Raw genomic sequence first — 20,708 nt, forward strand, 5'->3', positions numbered from 1 at the left:
GAGAGAAAATTCACATATAAAGGAAAACCACTTAGATTAACATCAGATTTCTCAGCAGAAACCCAATAGGCCAGAAGACAGTGGGATGATATATTCAACATCTTAAAGAAAAAAAAGCTTCCAATCAATAATATTATATCCAGTGTAGCTATCCTTCAAAAATATATTTTCCAGATGAGCAAAAACTGAGAGAATTTCCCACCACCAGATCAGCCTTTCAAGAAATTCTGCAGGGCATCCTGCATTACAAGTAAACATCATCAAAACACATGACACCACCACGTTCACTAACAGAGCAGGTGGATTCATTATCCAATCAACAAAATGACAGACTTTAATTCTTATATATCAATACTAACCATGAAATAATGGATTATATTCACCAACCAAAAGACTTAGGTTGGCTGAATAGATTTAAAAATACCACAACCCCAATATATGCTGCCTACAAGAAACTCACTTCACAAACAATATACAGACAAACTAAAAGTGAAGGGTTGCAATTAGATATACCAGGCAAGTAGAAACCATAAATGAGCAGGCACAATCTTCCTGATATAAGATAAAATAGACTTTTAAGCAAAAACTGTATAAAGAGATAAGGAAGGATATTTTGTTAAAAGGTTCAATTTAGCAACGAGATATAACAATTGTAAGCATATGTACCCAACACAGGACCACCTAGATCAAAAGGGAGAAATCCACTCCAATACAGTAATAGTGGGTGACTTCAACATTCTACTCTCATCAATGGACAGATCATTCAGACAAAAAAAAAATAAAGATATATCAGAGATGAAAGATATAATAAAGCAAATGGACCTAACAAGCATTTAGAGGACATTTCACATAACAGCTGCAAAATACACATTCTTCCCATGAGCACATGGAACATTTCTAGGACAGACCACATAAGACCAGGAAACAAGTCTCAGCAACTTTAAAAAGATTGAAATCATACCATATATCATCTCAATGCATAAAGGAATAAACCTAGAAATCAACAACAAGAAGAACAAGGAAAACAATAGAAAATACATAAATATTTGGACATTAAATAACATGCTACTGAATGATCAATGGGTCATTGAAGAAATTAAAAAGAAAATCAAAAACTTTCTTGAAATAGTGAAAACACAACATATCAAAACCTTTGGAATACAGCAAAAGCAGAAATAAGAGGGAAGTTAATAGTATTAAGTGTTACATTTAAAAAAAAGAGATGTCTCAAATTGAAGATCTAATAATGTATCTTGAATACTTAGAAATAGGAGGCAAGAAATAATGAACAGAGTAGAAATAAATGAAACAAAGTACAAAAAAAAGATCAACAAAGCAAAAATTTGGCTTTTTGAGTAGATAAATAGAAATCCTCTAGGCAGACTAACAGAAAAAAAGAGAAAAAACCTCAAAGTTGGATATGAAAAAGTAGACATTGCAACTGACACCACTAAAATACGCAGGGTCATAAGAAACTGCTATGAAGAACCGTATGCTAAAAAGCCAGGAGACCTCAAAGGAACGGATGAATTCCTGGATGCATACACCTACCAAGATCAAATTAAGAAGATAGAAACAGTTTAAACAGACCCTTAAAGAACAATGAGATTAAAGCAGTAATCAAAAGTCTCCCATTGCAAACTGTTGAAATCCTTACTTAATGTATACTAAGCTGATCTTCTGTATATTAAGATAATCGAAAATGAATCTTGATGTGAATGGAAGGGGAGAGGGAGTGGGAAAGGGGAGGGATGTGGGTGGGAGGGACGGTATGGGGGGGAAGCCATAGTAATCCATTATTCGTACTTTGGAAACGTATATTCATTAAATAAAAGTTAAAAAAAAAATAAGCAAGCTGCGAACTAAAAAAAAAAAAAAAAAGAATGTTTTGAAAATGCTGTGTAAGATTTGAGGGTTCACTGTATGCATTGGAAGTCCTACAAAATACATTTTAAAAAGTCTCCCATTAAGGATGGCTATACTGGTGAATTCTAAAAAACATTCAAAGAGGAAATAACTCCAATACTCTACAAACTATTCTAAAATATTGAATGGGATAGAATTCGCCAAGCTCTTTATGAGGCCAGAATTACTTTGATACCAAAGCCAAAGATGTAAGATGAAATGAAAACTACAGACCCATATCCATAAAGAACATAGAAGCAAAGATCCTCAACAAAATACTAGCAAAGGAGATCCAAAACCACACTGCAAAGATCATACATTATGATCAAGTGGGATTTATCCCAGAAATGCAAGGGTGATTCAAAATTGGCAAAAAAAAAAAAATCATACCACATCAATAGAATGAACAAAAATCATAAGGTCATCTCAAGAGGTGATCCCTCAGATCTAGAGCAAGATAAGGATTCCACTTTTGCCAGTCTTATTCAATATAGTAGGGGAAGTATCAGCAAGAGCAGTTAGGGAGAAGAAAGAAATAAAATTATCAAAATTGGAAAAGAGAAAGTTGAATTATCCATTTTTGCAGATGGCACAGTGCTGTACATGGATAAACCTGAACCCTCCACCAAGAAATTGTTAGAATTAATAAACCAATTCAGTGATGTTGCAGGCTACAAAATAAACATACAAAAAAGTAGGATTTTTATATGCTAATGATGAACTCACAGGCAGAAATCAAGAAAAAAATCCCATTCACAGAAATATCAAACATTTAGAAATAAATTTTATCAAAGAATATACCGACAATGAAAGTTATCAAACAATGGTGAAAAAAAAATCAGCAACAGAAAAAAATGGAATGATATTCCTTGCTCATGAATCAATATCTTCAAAACGTCTGTACTATCTAAAGTAATTTACAGATTCATTGTAATCCCTAACAAAATACAATAGCATTCTTTATGGAGTTAGAAAAAACAAGCCTTTCTCTCTGTCTCTCTTCTCTCACTGTCCACTCTGCCTGTCAAAAAAAAAAAAAAAAAGATTTAAAAAAAGAAAAAACAAGCCTAAACTTCCTATGGAATCACAAAAAAAAACCGAATAGCCAAAGTTATCCTGAGTACAAAAAAATCAAGCTGGAGGCATGACAATACCTGATTTTCAAGCATCCTGTAAAACTATAGCAATTAAAACAGCTTGCTCCTGGAATAAAAAAACAATACATAGATCAATGGAAGAGAACAGAGAGCCCAGAAATTAATATATGTACACAGTCAACTGGTGCTGGCAAAACTGGATATATATATATATATATATATATATATGTAGAATAATGAAATTAGATCCATACTTCTCACCATATGCAAAACTCAGCAGTAGTTATATTTATATCAGATAAAAGACTTTAAATGGAAAACTGTAAAGAAAGACAAAGAAGAACATTATATATTGATAAAAGGACAGATTCAACAAGAAATATAACAATCATAAATATATACACACCCAAAAAAGGATCATCCAGATGTATATAGCAAATGCTATTAGATCTAAGGAGAGAGAGGAGGAGACAGTAATAGCAGAGTACTTCAACATCCCATTGTCATCAATGGGCAGATCATTTAGACAAGCATTCAGATCATTCAGAAAGTCAGCAAAGACATGTCAGAGTCGAAGCATGCTATTGAGCAAATGGACCTAACAGACGTACACAGAACAATTCTCCTAACAGCTATAGAATATATGTTCTTATCTGCATATGGAACATTGTGTAGCATAGACCATTAATTGGGAAACAAATCAAGTCTAAGTGAATTTTAAAAGAATGAAATCATGAGGCCAACATTGTGGTGTGTGGGTTAAGCCCCTGTCCAGGATGCCAGAATTCCATATGGGCATCGTCATGTCCAGCTACTCCATTTCTGATCCAGCTCCCTGCTAATGACCTGGGAAAAGCAGAAGAAGATGGCCCAAGTGCTTGGGCCCCTGCCATCCATTTGGAAGACACGGAGGAAGCCTCTGACTTTGAAACAAATCTTTAAAAAAAAAAAAAAAGATTTAAATCATACCATGTATCTTCTCAAGCCACAAAGGAATAAAATTTGAAATCAACAAAAGAAAAACAATAGAACATTTAAAAATATATGGAAATCAAATAACATGCTACTGGATGACCAATGGGTCATTGAAGAAATTAAAAAGAAAATAAAAAATTTCCTTTAAAAAATGAAAGTGAAGACCAGCGCCGTGGCTCACTAGGCTATTCCTCCGCCTGTGGCGCTGGCACCCCGGGATCTAGTCCTGGTTGGGGCGCCGGTTCTGTCCCAGTTGCTCCTCTTCCAGTCCAGCTCTCTGCTGTGGCCTAGGAAGGCAGTGGAGGATGGCCCAAGTGCTTGGGCCCTGCATCCGCAAGGGAGACCAGGAGGAAGCACCTGGCTCCTGGCTTTGGATAGGCACAGCCATCCAAAGCAGCGGCCATTGGGGGGAGAACCAACGGAAGGAAGACCTTTCTCTCTGTCTCTCTCTCACTGTCTAACTGCCTGTCAAAAAAAAAAAAAAATGAAAATGAAGAAACATCAAAAGCTGTGTGATACAACAAAAGCAATAACAGGGAAATCTATAACATTAAGTGTGTACATTTTTTAAAAAGTAGAAAGATCGCAGGTAAATAATCTAATGATTCATCTCAAGGACTTAGAAAGCCAAGAACAAACCAAACCAAACCAAAAATTAGCAGAAGGTGAGAAATTATAAGCATTAGAGCAGAAAAAAAAACAATCAAATCAAAACTTAAAAAAGTATAATCTACCTAAAGGCTTTTTTTAAAAAAGATTTATTTATTTATTTGAAACCCAGATTTAGGGAGGGGGAAAGAGAGAAAAAAAAAACCTCCATCTGCTGATTCACTCCCCAGATGGCTACAATGGCTGAGGCTGGGCCAGGCTGAAGCTAAGAGCCAGGATATTCAACTGGGTCTCTCATGTGTGTGACAGGAACCGAACTACTTGGGCCATCTTTCCTTGCTTCGCTCAGGCTGTCAGCTGGGAGCTGGATTAGAAGTGGAGCAACTGAGACCCACATTTATGCCCATGTGGGATGCCAATATTGTAGGCAGCCGCTTTACCCACTACATAACAACACCAGTCCCAAAGAGCTGTTTATTATAAGATAAAATAGTTATGGGACATGTACTCTATAGAATACTATACAGCAGTAAAAATAAAAACAATGAAATCTGGTCATTTGCAACAAAATGGAGGAATCTGGAACACATCATGCTGAGTGAAATAAGCTAGTCCCAGAGGGACAAATATCCTATGTCCTCCCTGATCGGTGACAACTAACCGAGCACCTAAAAGGAAACCTGTTGAAGTGAAATGGACACTATGAGAAACAACGACTTGATTGGCCCTTGTCCTGACTGTTGATGAACAACTTAATACTTTATCCCTTTTAGTATTTTTTTGTTCTACTTAATAATATTGGTTGAACTCTGTAATTAACACACAATTATTCTTAGGTGTTTAAATTTAACTGAAAAGTGATCTGTTAAATATAAGAGTGGGAATAAGAGGGAGGAGATGTACAATTTGGGACATGCTCAAGCTGACTTGCCCCAAATGGTAGAGTTAGAAATGTGTCAGGGGATTACAATTCAATCCCATCAAGGTGGCATGTACCAATGCCATCTCACTAGTCCAAGTGATCAATTTCTGTTCATAATTGATCATAATGATAGGTCTAAGAGTCAAAGAGATCACATAAACAAGACTAGTGTCTGCTAATACTAACCTATAGAATAAAAAAGGGAGAGAACCATCCAATATGGGAAGCAAGATACACAGCAGACCCATAGAATGGCAGATGTCCTAAACAGCTCTCTGGCCTCAGAATCAGCCCTTAAGGCATTCGGATCCGGCTGAAAAGCCCATGAGAGTATTTCAGGCATGGAAAGACAAGACACTCTGGAAAAAAAAAAACGAAAAAAAAAAAAAACTCTAAATGAAAGATCTCTGCAGGTGAGATCCCAGTAGAAAGAACAGGCCATCAAAGAAGGAGGCACCTTTCTCTGAAGGGAGGAGAGAACTTCCACTTTGACTATAACCTTGTCTAAATAAGACTGATGTCCGCGAACTCACAGCTTCCATAGCCTTGGCAGTTCATGACAAGAGCCTAGGGAGATTACTGATGCCATAAACAAGAGTGTCAATTTGTTAAGTCAACAACAGGAGTCACTGTGCACTTACTCCTCATGTAGGATCTCTGTCCTTAATGTGTTATTCAATGTGAATAAATGCTATAACTAGTACTGAAACAGTATCTTACACTTTATGTTCTTTGCGGGTGCAAACTGTTGAAATCTTTACTTAATATATGCTAAACTGATCTTCTGTATATAAAGAGAATCGAAAATGAATCTTGATGTGAATGGAATGGGAGAGGGAGCAGGAGTTGGGAGGGTTGCGGGTGGGAGGGAAGTTATGGGGGGGGGAGCCATTGTAATCCATAAACTGTAATTTGGAATTTTATATTTACTGAACAAAAGTTAAAAAAAAGAAGATAAAATGGACAAACTTGCTAGACTAGCAAAGAAAGAAAAGAAAAAGCTCAAATAAAGTTAGAGACGTTAAAGAAGACATTACAACCAATACTACTGAAATTAAAAAAAAAATCATATCAACAATTATATGCCAACAAATTGGAAAACCTTGAAGAAATGGATAAATTCCTGGATATATATAACTCACCAACATTAAATTAAAAAGATATAGAAAATCTAAACAGATGCATAGCAAACAATGAGATTGAAGCAGTAATTAAAAGTCTCCCATAAAGGAAAAGTCCAGGACCTGATGACTTTAGTACTGAATTATATAAAACATTTAAAGAGGAAGTAACTCTAATACGTTTCTTTTTTTTTTTTTTTTTTTTTTTTTTTTTTTTTTTTTTTTGACAGGCAGAGTGGACAGTGAGAGAGAGACAGAGAGAAAGGTCTTCCTTTGCCGTTGGTTCACTTTCCAATGGCTGCCGCGGCCAGCGTGCTGCGGCCGGTGCACGGCGCTGATCCGAAGCCAGGAGCCAGGTACTTATCCTGGTCTCCCATGGGGTGCAGGGGCCCAAGCACCTGGGCCATCCTCCACTGCACTTCCCTGGCCACAGCAGAGAGCTGGTCTGGAAGAGGGGCAACCAGGACAGAATCCGGTGCCCCGACTGGGACTAGAACCCGGTGTGCCGGCGCCGCAAGGTGGAGGATTAGCCTAGTGAGCCACAGTGCCAGCCAACTCTAATACTTTTCAAATGACTCCAACAGTGAATAGGATGGAACTCTGCCAAATTCTGTTTATGAGACCAGCATTACTATGACACCGAAACTGAACAAAGACACAACATAAAAGGATAACTACTGACCTATATCCTTGATGAACATAGATGCAAAAATTCTCAACCAAATAATAGCAAACATAATCCAGCACTACACAAAAAAAGTCATACATCATGAACAAGTAGGATTGAGCCCACAGATTCAAGGATGGTTCAACATTCACAAATCAATAAATGTCATAAATACCATTATCAGAATGAAAAAAAATGATCTTCTCAATAGATATAAAGAAAGCATTTGATAAGATCAGACATCCCTTCATGCTAAAACCCTCCATTAACTAGGGACAGAGGGAACAGCACGCTTAAAAATTATCATGTCTGTGACTGAGGAACAGCCAGTATAATACTGAAAAGGGAAAAGCTGAAAGCATTTCCCTCAGATATGAATCAAGACAAGAATATCCACTTTCACCACTCGTATTCAATATAGTATTGGAAGTATCAGCAAGAACAATTAGAGATGAAAAAGAAGTAAAGGGCATCAAAATTGGAAAGGAGGAAGTCAAACCATCCATACTTGCAGTACACATGCTAGTGTACGTGGAAAAACCTAAGCACTCCACCAAAAAGCTGTTAGAACTTAAAAACCAATTCAGTAAAGTTGCAGGTTACACTATTAACTACAAAAACAGTAGCTTTTTTATGGGCTAATAATGAACTTACCAGAAGAGAAATGAAGAGATAAATCCCATGCACAATAGCCACAAAAAATCCGGTATTTAGGAACAAATTTAACCAAAGGAGTGAAGGAGCTCAACAATGGAAATTATAAAACACTGATGAAAGAAATCATCAAGGACACACACACAAAACAGAAAGGTATTCCTTGTTCATGGATGGCAAGAATTAATGTAGTTAAAATGTCTAAACCATCTAAGGCAATCTACAGATAAAATATAGTCCCTATGAAAATACTGAAAACATTTTACAGAATTAGAAAAACAGGAGTTCCAAAATTCATATGGAATCACAAAAGACTCAGAACAGCCAAAGAAATCCTGAGGGGGAAAAAATCAAACTGGAGACATCATAATATGTAACATCAAAGCATACTACAAAGCTATAGTAATTAAATCAGCATGGAGGGGCCAGTGCTGTGGTATAGTGGGTAAAGTCACTGCCTGCAATGCCAGCAACCCATTGTGGTGCCAGTTCGAGTCAAGGATGCTCCACTTCCAATCCAGCTCTCTGCTATGGCCTGGGAAAGCAGTGGAAGATGGCCCAAGTCCTTGGGCCCCTGCATCCACATGAGAGATCCAGAAGAAACTCCTGGCTCCTGGCTTGGGATCTACACAGCTCCAGCCATTGTGGCCAAATGGGGAGTGAAACAGCAGATGGAAGAACTCTCTCTCTTCTCTCTCTGCCTCTCCTCTGTGTACTTCTTTCAAATAAATAATTTTTTAAAAAAAACAGCATGATACAGGCATAAAAATTAATACATAGATTAGTAGAAAAAAATAGAGAGCCCAGATATTAACCCCATGCATATAACCTACTGATTTTTGACAAAATGCCAGGACCACATATTGGAGGAAAGATAATCCCTTTAATAAACAAAGCTGGCAAAACTAGATGTATGTAGAATAATGAAATTAGTGGGTTAAGCTACCATCTGTGAGCCAGCATCCCACATTAGCACTGTTTCCAATCCTGGATGTTCCACTTCCCATTCATTACCCTGCCAATGTACCTGGGAAAGCAGCAGAGGATGGCTCAAGTAGTTGGTCCCAGGCACCCAAGTGGGAAAGGTAAATGGAGTTCCTGGCTCTGGCTGGCCAAGCCCCAGCTGCTGCTTCCTTTTGAGGAGTGAACCAGCAGACGGAATATCTCTTTCTCTGTGTGTCTTTACCTCTCTTTGTAATCCTACCTTTCAAACAAATAATATTTTTAAAAAGAGAATGAAATTAGATTCCTATATATCACCATATACAAAAATTAACTCAAGATGGATCGAACACCTAAATTTAAGACCTGAAACAATGAAGTTGCTAGAAGAAAATAAAGGGAAAATAGTCAAGATATTGGTGTAGGTCACGACTTCTTGGATAAGACCCCTCTCCCCCAAAGCACAAAAATAAGCAAAACTAGACATATGGGATTATATCAAACTCTGACATTTCTGCATAGTAAAGGAAACAATCAATGGAGTGAACCTACATCCAACAGGGGAAAGAATATTTGCAAGCTACCTGTCTAACAAAGGATTAATATCCAGCAACTTAAAAAACTGAACAACAATAACAACAAAATCAACCAAGCCAGTTAAAAAAAAAAAAATCAACCAAGCCAATTAAAAATTCAGGACAAAGGACCTGAATAGAAAATTCTTAAAAGAAGAAACACAAATAGCCAATAAGCATAGGGGAAAATACCCAATATCACTAACTCTCAGGGAAATGTAAATCAAAACCACAATGAAATATAACCTCACCCGTTAGCATGTCTGTTTTCCAAATGACATAGAGCAACAAATGCTGTTCAGGATGTGGAGACGGGGGAAGTCTTATGCACTGTAGGTTGGATTGTAAATCAGAGAGTCTGGAGATGTCTTTAAAAACTAGAAATAGACTTGCCATATGACCCAGCATCTCACTACTGGGTATACACTCAAGAGACATGAACACATTGTATCAGAGATGCCTACACAATCATGTGTCCAGTAGCACTGTTAGCAATGGCCAAGATGCAGAATCAACCAAGGTGTCCCTCATCAGATGAATGGAAAAAGAAAATGGAATGTTAGCAGCTATAAAAAAAAATCGAATACTTTCATTTGCATCAAAATGGTTGGAATTGGAGGATATCATGTTGACTGAAATAAGCCAAACACTGCAAGTTCTCCCTTATAAGTGGAAGCTAAAATTAAAAACAAGAGGAAAAACTACTTGTGTGTATCAGTTTTGCTGCAAAACAGTGCTTTGACAAACATGTAAAACAAAGACTGCAAATTGTTAAGAATTATATACTACTATACTTTAAATAATTTTGTGACTTTTAAAATTCATGAGTATTTTTCATTTGATTATTACTTACAGCCCTCGCCTATTTTCCTGAACTATAGTCTTTATACTTTTTATGTATTGAACTCTTTATCTAGTATATCATTAAGCCTTTGAGCATAATATAAATTTAAAATGTTATTTCAAAAATAAAAATTAAGTTAAAAAATAAAAACCAACAACAAAAATATAAACAATACAGTTAAAGAAATGGTCAAAGGATCTGTATGGACATTTCTTTAAAAAACAAAAAATGGTCAAAAAGTACATGAAAAAATGAAAAATATCACTAGTCTTTCAGAGATGCCAATCAAATCCACAATGAGATATTACTTTCTTCAATATAAAATGGTATCAAAAAGGTAAAATATGCTTAATTCTGGCAAGGATATGGACAAGTATGCATCATTGGTGGGAATGCAAAACAGTGTAGCCCTTATGGAACAGTACAGAGGTTCCTGAAGAAACTAAAAGTAGTTCTACCATATGATGCACCTACCCCATTTCTGGGTATATATCCAAAGTAAGTGAATTCAGCATATGAAAGAGATACCTGCATTCCCATGTTCATAGCAGCACTGTTCACAATAGCCAAAATGTGGAGTCTATCTAGATGTCCTTCAGTAGATGAATGAAAAAGGAAAATGGGAAAATGTAGGCTTTATTTATATATATATATGTATATATATACACAATAGAATATTAATCAACCACAGAAAAAGAATTACATTATTTTTGTAGTAAAATACTTGTAATGAGAGATTATTTTGTTAAATAAGACACAGAAAGACAAATATTACATATTCTCTCCAAGAACATGGATCTGAACTTTAAATAGCGATTCCTAGTAGCAGGGAAGGTTGTCTGGAGGAGACGGGGAGAGGTTGGACAGTGGGTACAGAATGAGGGGGTTACAGCTCATGTGTGTACCAGTGTTCCACACACAGCACAGTGACTAATTGGCAGTAATCTGTCTGTATAAAGAACAGGAAGAGAGGCTCCAACACAAGGAAAGATGAGAAATGGAAAGGCTCTAGTCTCTTTGATTCTCTCTGCTTTGACTCATCTACATTATGTATTTGTGTTGAAATACTGCGCTGTGCCCCATGAAAATGTAGAAGCATTACACATTAATCCAAATTTTTGAAAAGAATTCTTAAAAAGAATAAGGTGAAAAAGACCAGGTTAGCAAAAATTATACATATTTCAGGAAGAACAGAGGAGAAGTCAGAGCTTTCCTCCACCTAAAGAAACCTGGGATTGCAAGGAGCCTGCAGGAAGAGGAGACATCAGCATCAGGTGCCTGGGTTCTTCTCCTAGTGGCTTCCCCACCATTATTCCTCAGTACACCCCTGGGCAGCTCACATGTGTTCTCTAAGTCTCTGGTTCCTCCCATGTAAGAGGAGGATATAAACATGGATCTAGTCTGTCTCCTAGATGGATGCTGAAGTTCATGGAAAAGTGTTATGTAAATAGAAAAGTATCATTCAAAGGTAATATCTTTACAATCCTTATAAAAGTCAGAAGTGTTCTGTAAGACTATCAAGCCAAAATCTTGTGTTGTGGAGTTTTTAAAGAAGCAATACTAACATAACAAATAATTACTGTTCTGGTTCGTATATCCGGCCATATTGTGCTACACAAACAAAAGGGATGCCCTCATAAGCACTGTTAAGATTATACAATGTATGCTAGCTACTGTTCAACTAAAAGCAACCATTTCTGCTGAACTGATTCATTTTACCCAAGATTCTTTCCGACTCCTCTTTCATATGCCACCCTTTCCCTAACCCAGTTTTCCCAATTTGAAGCCACCCTTTCTTCCCTAGATAGAATCTGGTAGTTTCAGTTTTGCCAATAACCAGATGGATTAACTTTGCTTCAAATCCACTCTTTCCCTGAGTTTTATCTCCCTCTTCCCGTGCAGCTCTCTGCAGAACTTCAAAGCAGCTTTGTGGTTTGCCTTGCAGAAAATCAATGGTTGGGAGATGAAAAGCACCTCTTGTTTATCTCTGCCGGCTGAAGGTCATTCTACTCAGCAGCATCTGGGCGAGATCCACAGCCATTCTTCCTTACAGAGGGAAGAAGTAAACTGATTGCATACACAGGAACCATTAGCGGGAGAGAGAGAGAGAGAGCGGTGCTCATTTTAAAGGGGTAGGAGCACATCAAAACACAAACATATTAAGAATCAGAGTATTGATGCACTCGTGTTTGGAGCATAAATTTAAAGTGTTATTGAATGTGACCTTGATTTTTTTAAAAAAAGCTATGTCTGGCTTGTGGCAGGGTACAAAGCTACATTGTTTATCACATTCTCTAAAAGGCACCTAAGAAGCTATTTGAGTTTAGTAGGCTTTATGGACCAAGACTAAAAAAGGCGCTAATAACAGCGTGTGGGTAAGTGTCTAAATCTACACAGCTAACCAGAGCATTTTTTTTCTACAGATATGGCTGGAATTGGTGCCCTTGCTTAGCCAGATTATATAGCAGTCTCTTCAAATGCTGTGGCATACCCTCACTCAGCTCTATTCCATGCATTGCTTAGTTGTCAACGTTCTGTTTATTCCAAGGCCATTTCTTGAAACAGAATTGGGAGAAGAAACTTAAAAAGCAGTGCATTCCCCCATGCCCTCAAGTCAATAATGTGCCTTCCTGGTGTCCCACTGCATATGATGTGAGCCTCTGTAACATTCCTGTGGGATACAGCTAATGGACTATAGCAGGAAGCAAGAGTTAATGTTTCGATAGTGGGAAAAATTTTGGAATGCTGTTAGGATGCCTATATCTCACGTAGGGTTGCCTGGATTCACTTCCAATTCTAGCTTCTCATGTGCACCCTGGGAGGCTGCAGGTAATGCTCAAGTAGCTGGATCCCTGCCACCTATATGGGAGACCTGGACTGAGTTTCTAGCCCCTTGCTTCAGCCTAAACCAGCCTGGGCTGTTGCAGACATTTGGGGAATGAACCAGTGAATGAGAGCACTGTCTCACTGCCTCTCAAGATGAAAAAAAGAAAAGTTTTGGTAGTATGTCAAAATTTTTATTTATTTTTATTTGAGAGAGTAAGCAAGCGAGAGCGATAGAGAGAGAGCGAGCTTCTATTAGTTGGTTCATTCTCCAAATGCTGCAATGGCCAGGGCAGGGCCACACTGAAGACAGAAGCCAGGAACTCCATCTGGGTCTCCCACATGTGTGTCAGGGACCCAAGCACCTGAGCCATCACCTGCTGCCTCCCAAGATGTGCATTAGCAAGAAGGTGAATGGGAAGTAGAGGATCTGAGACAAAACCAGACAACCCATGTAGTATGCAGGCACCTCAGGTTCAACTTTCCTGCTGTGCCAAATGCCCACACAGGTAGCATATTATACTATTTTATTGAATCAAGAAATCCTTAAAAAAAGAAAAAAAAAACCCTGACAGTTTACTCTCTGCTCCACCAAGTTCCCAAGTGAAATTTGCATACCAGACATTATAGCAAGTAAAAGCAGTGACATCTACTCCTCAATTCAGAGCATTTATAAACCTGGATTAAACCCACACTTTGGACTCAAGGCCTCCAGGGCATCTTGTCATTCCAAACCAGAATTAAAATCTTAGAATCCTATTTTCTGGTTTTCGCATGGTATGGGAACCAAACAAATGACCAGTGAGGTTTAAGTGTCGATATAAGAAGACAAAAAAAATTTAAAAGATGACAAGGTAATGAAAGGGACCCTAGTTCAGCTTTTCAGCTATACCATTTAGAGTAGAAGAGAGAGAAGACAGAATCTTGTTGAAGTCAGACAGTAACCCTGCCCATCAGTAGGCCCCAAAACATTCTGGATTCTGACCAATGAGTTTATCATCGCCTCCTTTAGTAGGGAGGAGCAAGGAAGGGAAGAGGCAAACTGAGGGCAGTTACACTTCCCTGTGTGCAGGATGATTCCTCTTTGTAGATTTGAGAGAAAGATAGGTAGAATTCTCATGTTTCTATTTCCCATAGACACTAGTATACAATCAGCCCCAAAGCAGCTTTCAATGTGTGTTTATTGTGTGAAAGAAGAAACATACAACACAGAAAGCATCAATCCACAATGACAGATAAAATTCCAATACATGCCTGCACCTGGAGACGTACAGTGGCAGAATAAAGAAATCACTCATAGACCACGTTACAGTGTTGCTGCATCCAACAGAATTAGAAAAGAGAACAAGAGGGACCGGCACTGTGGCATAGAAGGTTAAGCCTGCAGTGCCAGCATCCATATGGGTGCCAATTCAAGTGCTGGCTGCTCCACTTCCAATCCAGCTCCCTGTTAATGCACCTGGGAAAGCAACGGGATGATGGCCTAAGTCCTTGGGCTCCCTGAACCCAACATGGGACAGCTGGAAGAAGCTCCTAGCTCCTGGCTTTGGATCAGCCCAGCCCTGGCAATGGTGGCCATTTGGGGAGTGAACCAGTGGATAGAAGATCTCTCTCTCTCTCTCTCTCTCTCTGTCTCCCCCACCCCCGACTTTTCTATAAATAAGCAAATCTTTAGAAAAAAAAGAAAAAAAAAAAAGAGCAGGAACATAACCACATATCCATCAGGCGCAGGCTTCGAAGGTACCATGTGCTCTGCAAACACTGGCCCGGGTACTTGCCTGTCAGCCAAGGCTGGCCCTAATGGAAACATTTCACAAGATGGGGAGCTTTTGGAATTTGGATTCAGACTCTTTGCCACCTACTGAATGCATGTCCTTGGGCAAGGTTGTTCTGCCTTCTGCAAACCCAGCTGTCTTATCTGTTAAATGGGGTTCCTCAATGCCTGGTTCACAGTCTTGCTATGAGGACTAAGGAAGAAAATGGTTATAAGGCAAACAGCGGAGAACACATGCAGCAGATAAAAACAGAGGTTGCTATTTTTATGCTTGTTAGTATTAAACTGCCAGAGGAGAGCTTTGCACCTTACTATTGGTTCACCCTCACAAGCAAAGTAAATACTATCACCCCTCCTTGCTCCAGGTCTTTTTCCACTCATTGCATGGGAATTAACCAGTCATACAGGAAAAAGTGCAGACTCGCAGTGGGCATGAGGGGGAAATAGGAGAAAAGAAATAGTGCCCTTCTTTAGAGAGGCTGGCCCAAAAACAAGGGTTCTGAGTAGGAGACAGCTCTGAGCTGACCACTGTGGAATTTAGTGCAATTCTTGCTGAGCTTTGGGGAAGCCGTGCCTATTGCTAGGTTTGCTTGCCAGACATCCCAAGAGCCATCAGGCTGTGTCTGGCTGGAAGAAAGACAGTGCATGCAGTAGCCAGCAGCTGCATAAACAGTCCGCCCTACTACTGTGCGGAGCTGTGCCATTCCGTGCTGATAGTTGCCCACCAGCTCTGACGTCTACATTTTCCAAGATCCCATTTTGAGTCCGTTGCATGGAGCCACAAGCAGAAATCCCTTTCAGCCTCTGCCTGCTGCCACCAGGCTCTCTTGCCCCCTCCAAAAGTGGCTTTCGTGCTTCACGTGCATCCATTTCCTAAAAGCACAGGGAGTGAATTCTGCTGCGTGTCTTCTGGGCACCCCCGTGGGGAGTCTCATCTCGGTGCCAGGATTGGTCCATAGTTCTGGCCCCGCTGGGTACAAAAGTACCATGGTAAATCTTTCTCCTGTTCCTTAATGACTGCTACGAGGAATGAGTTAGGCGGCGGTGGTGTTTTTAACTCTGAGGACTCACGAGCTCAGGTAAGAGTGTTACCTCCTGCCAATGTAGCAGCTCCCTTTCTGTTTCTGTTTTAGAAGAAACCTAAGTGCATAACCTGACCCAAAAAATTTCCTCAGAAGTAGTTTACTATTGAGGATTTTAATTTTAAAATATACCTAAAACAAAGTCTCGTTCCAAAAGCTCACACTAGAGAAAATTAGTTAACATTTAGTGGGTTCCTTGCTTATCTTTATTGTTGCCTTGCATTCTTCCTTAAGGAAAAGTACTGACAGCCCTTGAACATAGGAACTTTTTGATGTGTTGAAAGGCATTTGAAATGGTGAGAAGAGAAGTGACTGCAAAGTTTGCACTGCTAAGTTACTTTACCGCAGTGTGAAGTAGAAGAGAGTGTGCTTTAGCATCCGGAGATCGGAACTTTTGGCTTTTCCTTTCTTGGCTGTGTGACAGGAGACATTTAATTTAACCATGCTGAGCCTCAGTTTCCACATCTATGAAGTGGGTGTGTCACAGGACTATAGTGAAGAGACATGTGATAATGTATGTATAAAGCACTTGTCAATGCTTCTGGCACAAATAACTCAATTAATGGAGTAGCTTATGTTATTAACCATGTAAACATCACACACCTCTGCTGATGGGCTTGCAGATTCTCCCGCTGTTGAAATACAAGCCTGGGTGAAATTGGCAAGTGGTATGCATTTCTTGGCTTATAAAGGTAACTTCCTTTATTCATGGTGTCTACAAGCCTGGGATAGGCTAGGAATTTCAAGGAAAACGGAGCAGCTGCCAGCAATGCCCTTGCAGAGTTGGTGAGCACCAGGAGGTGAGCCAAAGGGCACTGGGAAAGCAGAAGACAGGCCTGGGTTTGCTGGGCTGGTTGCGGAGACGTTTGCGAAAACCAAAGGAGGACTAGAAACCTTACTGCAATGAGCAGAATACGAGGGTATTGCAGGTGGGAAAAAATAAACAGCAACCAGGAGATAAGAGGAAGTAAGGAAACTTGCAGAGGCAGGAGCCGTGGGGAAGGCATGGGCAGCAAGCTGCCGCTCCCAGTATGCCAGCGGCTTGGTGAGAACATAGATAGAACCTTCTGCAGCGTGCACACAGAGCGTCTCTGGGTTCCAGATGCTGGGCCAGGAAAGGGAGACAAGCTGCGTACAGGCTCTAGGGCCAAGCTATGGCCAGAAGAGGACTGGGGGAGAGGGGAAGAAGAGAGGAGGGGAGGTGACAAAGCATGGAGCAGGACTGGGTAGAGGCCGCTGGAGCACTCTGAGCAGCAGCCTGGCCGGAGCAGGTTCACATGCTGGACCTGTCAGTCTGATGGTAGAAGAGAGGGTCGACTGAAGCCAGAGAGACAGGGGGAGGGAGTCCAGTAAGGCCTCTGTCATCATGGGGAGATGTCTGAACAATGGAGAGGAAAATGGACTCGAAGAGACAGGAGATCGTAGGGCTGTCGAGTCCACAGTACTTGATATTTTCTAAAGTCTATGCAGACTAGAAGATAGAGATGTCTACCCTGGTTCTATATTTAGGCTGCTTCATTGGCTGGGACGTGGCTAAGTAGGAAGACTTGCAGAGATTAGAGTCATCTCTGAATTGCCTGCTGGAAACCCAGATGGAGCTGTTCGGAAGGAAGCTGGATGGATGGATGAAGAGCTCGGAGGAGCCACCCGGGATGGACATTTTTAAGTTTGGGGGGCATCAGCACACTGTTAGTGGTTGAAGCCATGCATGCGAATGGAATCGCTGGAGAGGATGGGAATGAGACCACTGTAGGTGAAGCCCCGAACAATACCTAATGAAGAACGGGCTGAGAGGGAAGGGGAGGAGAACGACGGGCCAGAGGCATAGAAAGAGAACTGTAAGGTCAGCGTAACAAGAGCCCAGAGTTTAGCTCAAGAAGGTTAGCAATGTGAAATGCTACCAAAATGGCAAATTTCATAAGAATTAAGAAATGGTCATTTTAGCAGCTTGGATGTCGCCTTCTCATATTCTCCTGATCATTGTATTCAACAACATCCTCTTCCCCATTCTCTTTCAAGCCTTGACCAGTTTGCAATTGAACGTCTAACTCCAATTTGTTTGAAGTCTGTGTCTTCAACTAGGCTGTAAGCTGCATGAGAGCTGGGACTATGTGTCTTGTACACGTCTGGATCCCAAGTACTTAGCTTGGTATCTGGCACACAGTAGGTGCCTAATAAGTGTGTGGAGGCTCTGGTGGTAACAGCATCACTGGAGTGGAAGCCAGGCTGCAATGAACTGAGGAGTAAACTGGTGGTTGAGAAAACAGAATGAGCGAGAAGACTGCAGTTTTTCTATGAACATAATTATGAAAGCTAAAAGAGAGGGCAGACATTTCAGGGAGAAGTAAGTTTTTTTATCTTGTTAGTTATTAGAAATGAGGAGATGCAAATCTGTTTATATTATCAGAATGGAGTTCGTGTAATTGAATGGGAAGACACAATGAGAAGAAGGGTTGGATCCACAGCCTGGTGGGTGGACTGACAGGGGACAGGAGTGAGGACAGTTCTGCCCGGCAGCAGTGGAGGGGAAAGACGCTGTACAGCTGTGTAAGTGGAGGGGAGGAAGAACTCACATCTAAGACGTTCTGCCTTCTCTCTGAAACAGGACGGACAGATGGTGGCTTGAGAAGATCAGCAATACCTGCCTAGCGGACTAGAAGGAGCTGGGCTGGCGGCTGCATTTGGGCAGGGACCCTGTCTTTTCACTCCTGAATCCTAGAACGGTGCTTAGCATGTGAACGAACAAACAAATCCTGCTTTGGTTATCAATTAGGACAAACTCCCCCAACCTTACAACATAAGGAAGGCAGGAAACTTAGTGGCTTAAAACAGCAAAGTATTGTTTATCACATCTCTCTGCATTGAGCAGACAATTCTGTGGCTTGATATGATGTCAGCCGGCTTGCTGGAAGGTGCTGGTTGTGAGCTCACCTACGGCTGTTGGCTGAAGCCCTTGGTTCCTTCCAAGTGGGCCACTTCATGTGGCTGCTTGGCCTCCTCATAACAGAGGCTGGCTTCCAGAAAGGAGAGCTGTACATGGCCAATGCTTCTTAACAGCCAAATAGAGTGTGGTAGGGCAGAGACCTGGAAAAATGAAGCCCTCCAACCCTGAGCTGTCTACTTCTTAATTTCTTTTATGTGAAGCATAAATAACCTTCTGTATTGTTGAAGCCACTGTTTTTTCTGGTTTTGTGTTTCTGTTCTATGCAGCCAACCCAATCTTAATGAGCATGCCCAGCAAAGAAGCAAGCAGAACTCAGGATGTTACCACCGCCAATGAAAACAGTGTGGCTGAGGCAGTGTTCTCATTTATACCAAACAAGCATTCGTTTTTATTATAAATGCTTTGTAACACCTATTTTACGTTCCTAACACGTAAATCACAGATAATATTGCCTGCCCACATGAATAGTTAAAGGCACACATGCTTGTTACTTTCTAGTAAAGAAGATGAAAAAAAGAAAAGGAGTCCATCATGAAATAGCATCTATTCCGTGTGTGCAATGCTGCAGGATGGCCACCCTGGGAGACATATGTTGGGTGCTTGCGCCTACACACAGTGAATCAGCTTGTGTTCAAGGAAAAGTCAGAAGATGCTGATACGAATGCCAGGGCAGACACTCAAAAAAATGTGGGGTGGAGAACTGTAGCCTATTCCACACATTACAGGACATCTAGCATTTCTGTCCATTAAGAGCCATTAGGACCTCCTGATCATTGTCACAACCAAGACTGCCCCACAAGTTTCCCAAATGGGGGCAGAATGAGAACCTCTGGTTTCAGTAGGTTAGGGACACCTGGGCTCTCTCATTGGCATAGAGAGCCCAGGAAATGGTGCCCTCCCCTCTGCCCCTTGCTTTACTGAGAAAGAAGCTCAGCCCACCTGGCGTTAAAGGCTCTGTCCCGTTAATGCTAAAGGCCACCTCAAGCCAAGCCAAACTTAAAGTTTGGAGCCAGCTAAATGTTCAAACCACACATGTACTGACCTCTCTGTGGGAGCCTGAGTTCTGTATCCTACTGTCAACTTTTATCCATCTCCAGTCCAGCAAATTTCATGGTGGTGCTGACAGTAATTCCACAAGAAAGGCAAAAGAACCAAATAATAACAGCAATAACTCACCAGTCCTGTGGGTGCCAGATAGCATTTGTGCTTCCCCCATAGCACGATGGATGAGATCTATATGATAGCAAAAGAATATGCATCTGTGACAAAAGACCATTAGCAAATTTTTGCAATCTCCCAATTTACAGTAAGTTAAGTATCACTTGGTGGATAGGTTTATTCCTTCTCATAACACGTTTTCTACAGAAATGTTTAGGTCCATTTTCCCAAATCCTATTTACTATTTATTTATTATTTAGAGCCATGGTTCCAAAAGCCACTGATGGGAAGTATCCATTTTGTTGCTTGCTCCCAACCCTTCTCCCTGGCTTATATCTCTAAGGCAGAGTGATGCAGAAAGACAGATATTCCATTTGCTGGATTACTCCCCAGGTGACTGCAACAGCCAGAGCTGGGCAAGGGTGAAATCAAGACCCTGGAACTTATCTGGGTCCCCCACGTGGATGGCAGGGACCCAAGTACTTAGGCCATCTTCTGCTGTTTCCCCAGGTGCATTAACAGGGAGCCAGATCAGAAGTGGACCAGCCAGGACTTGAACCAGTGCACATATTCAACGCTGGCAATATTGCCTGCATCAGCTTAACCCCTATATCAC

General features: G+C 40.5%; 1 long non-coding RNA gene across 2 annotated transcripts in view; it reads right to left on the reverse strand.

Annotated features, from left to right (window-relative positions):
• Window positions 1–20,708, reverse strand: part of LOC138843516 (uncharacterized) — a 116,388-nt gene that overhangs the window by 58,568 nt on the left and 37,112 nt on the right. For both annotated transcript variants that reach the window (XR_011378319.1, XR_011378320.1), the window contains exon 2: window positions 20,111–20,167. This is a non-coding gene — a long non-coding RNA (uncharacterized lncRNA). The remainder of the gene's footprint in view (window positions 1–20,110; window positions 20,168–20,708) is intronic.

The sequence above is a fragment of the Oryctolagus cuniculus genome, chromosome 8 (assembly GCF_964237555.1).
Source record: "Oryctolagus cuniculus chromosome 8, mOryCun1.1, whole genome shotgun sequence".
NCBI lineage: Eukaryota > Metazoa > Chordata > Mammalia > Lagomorpha > Leporidae > Oryctolagus > Oryctolagus cuniculus.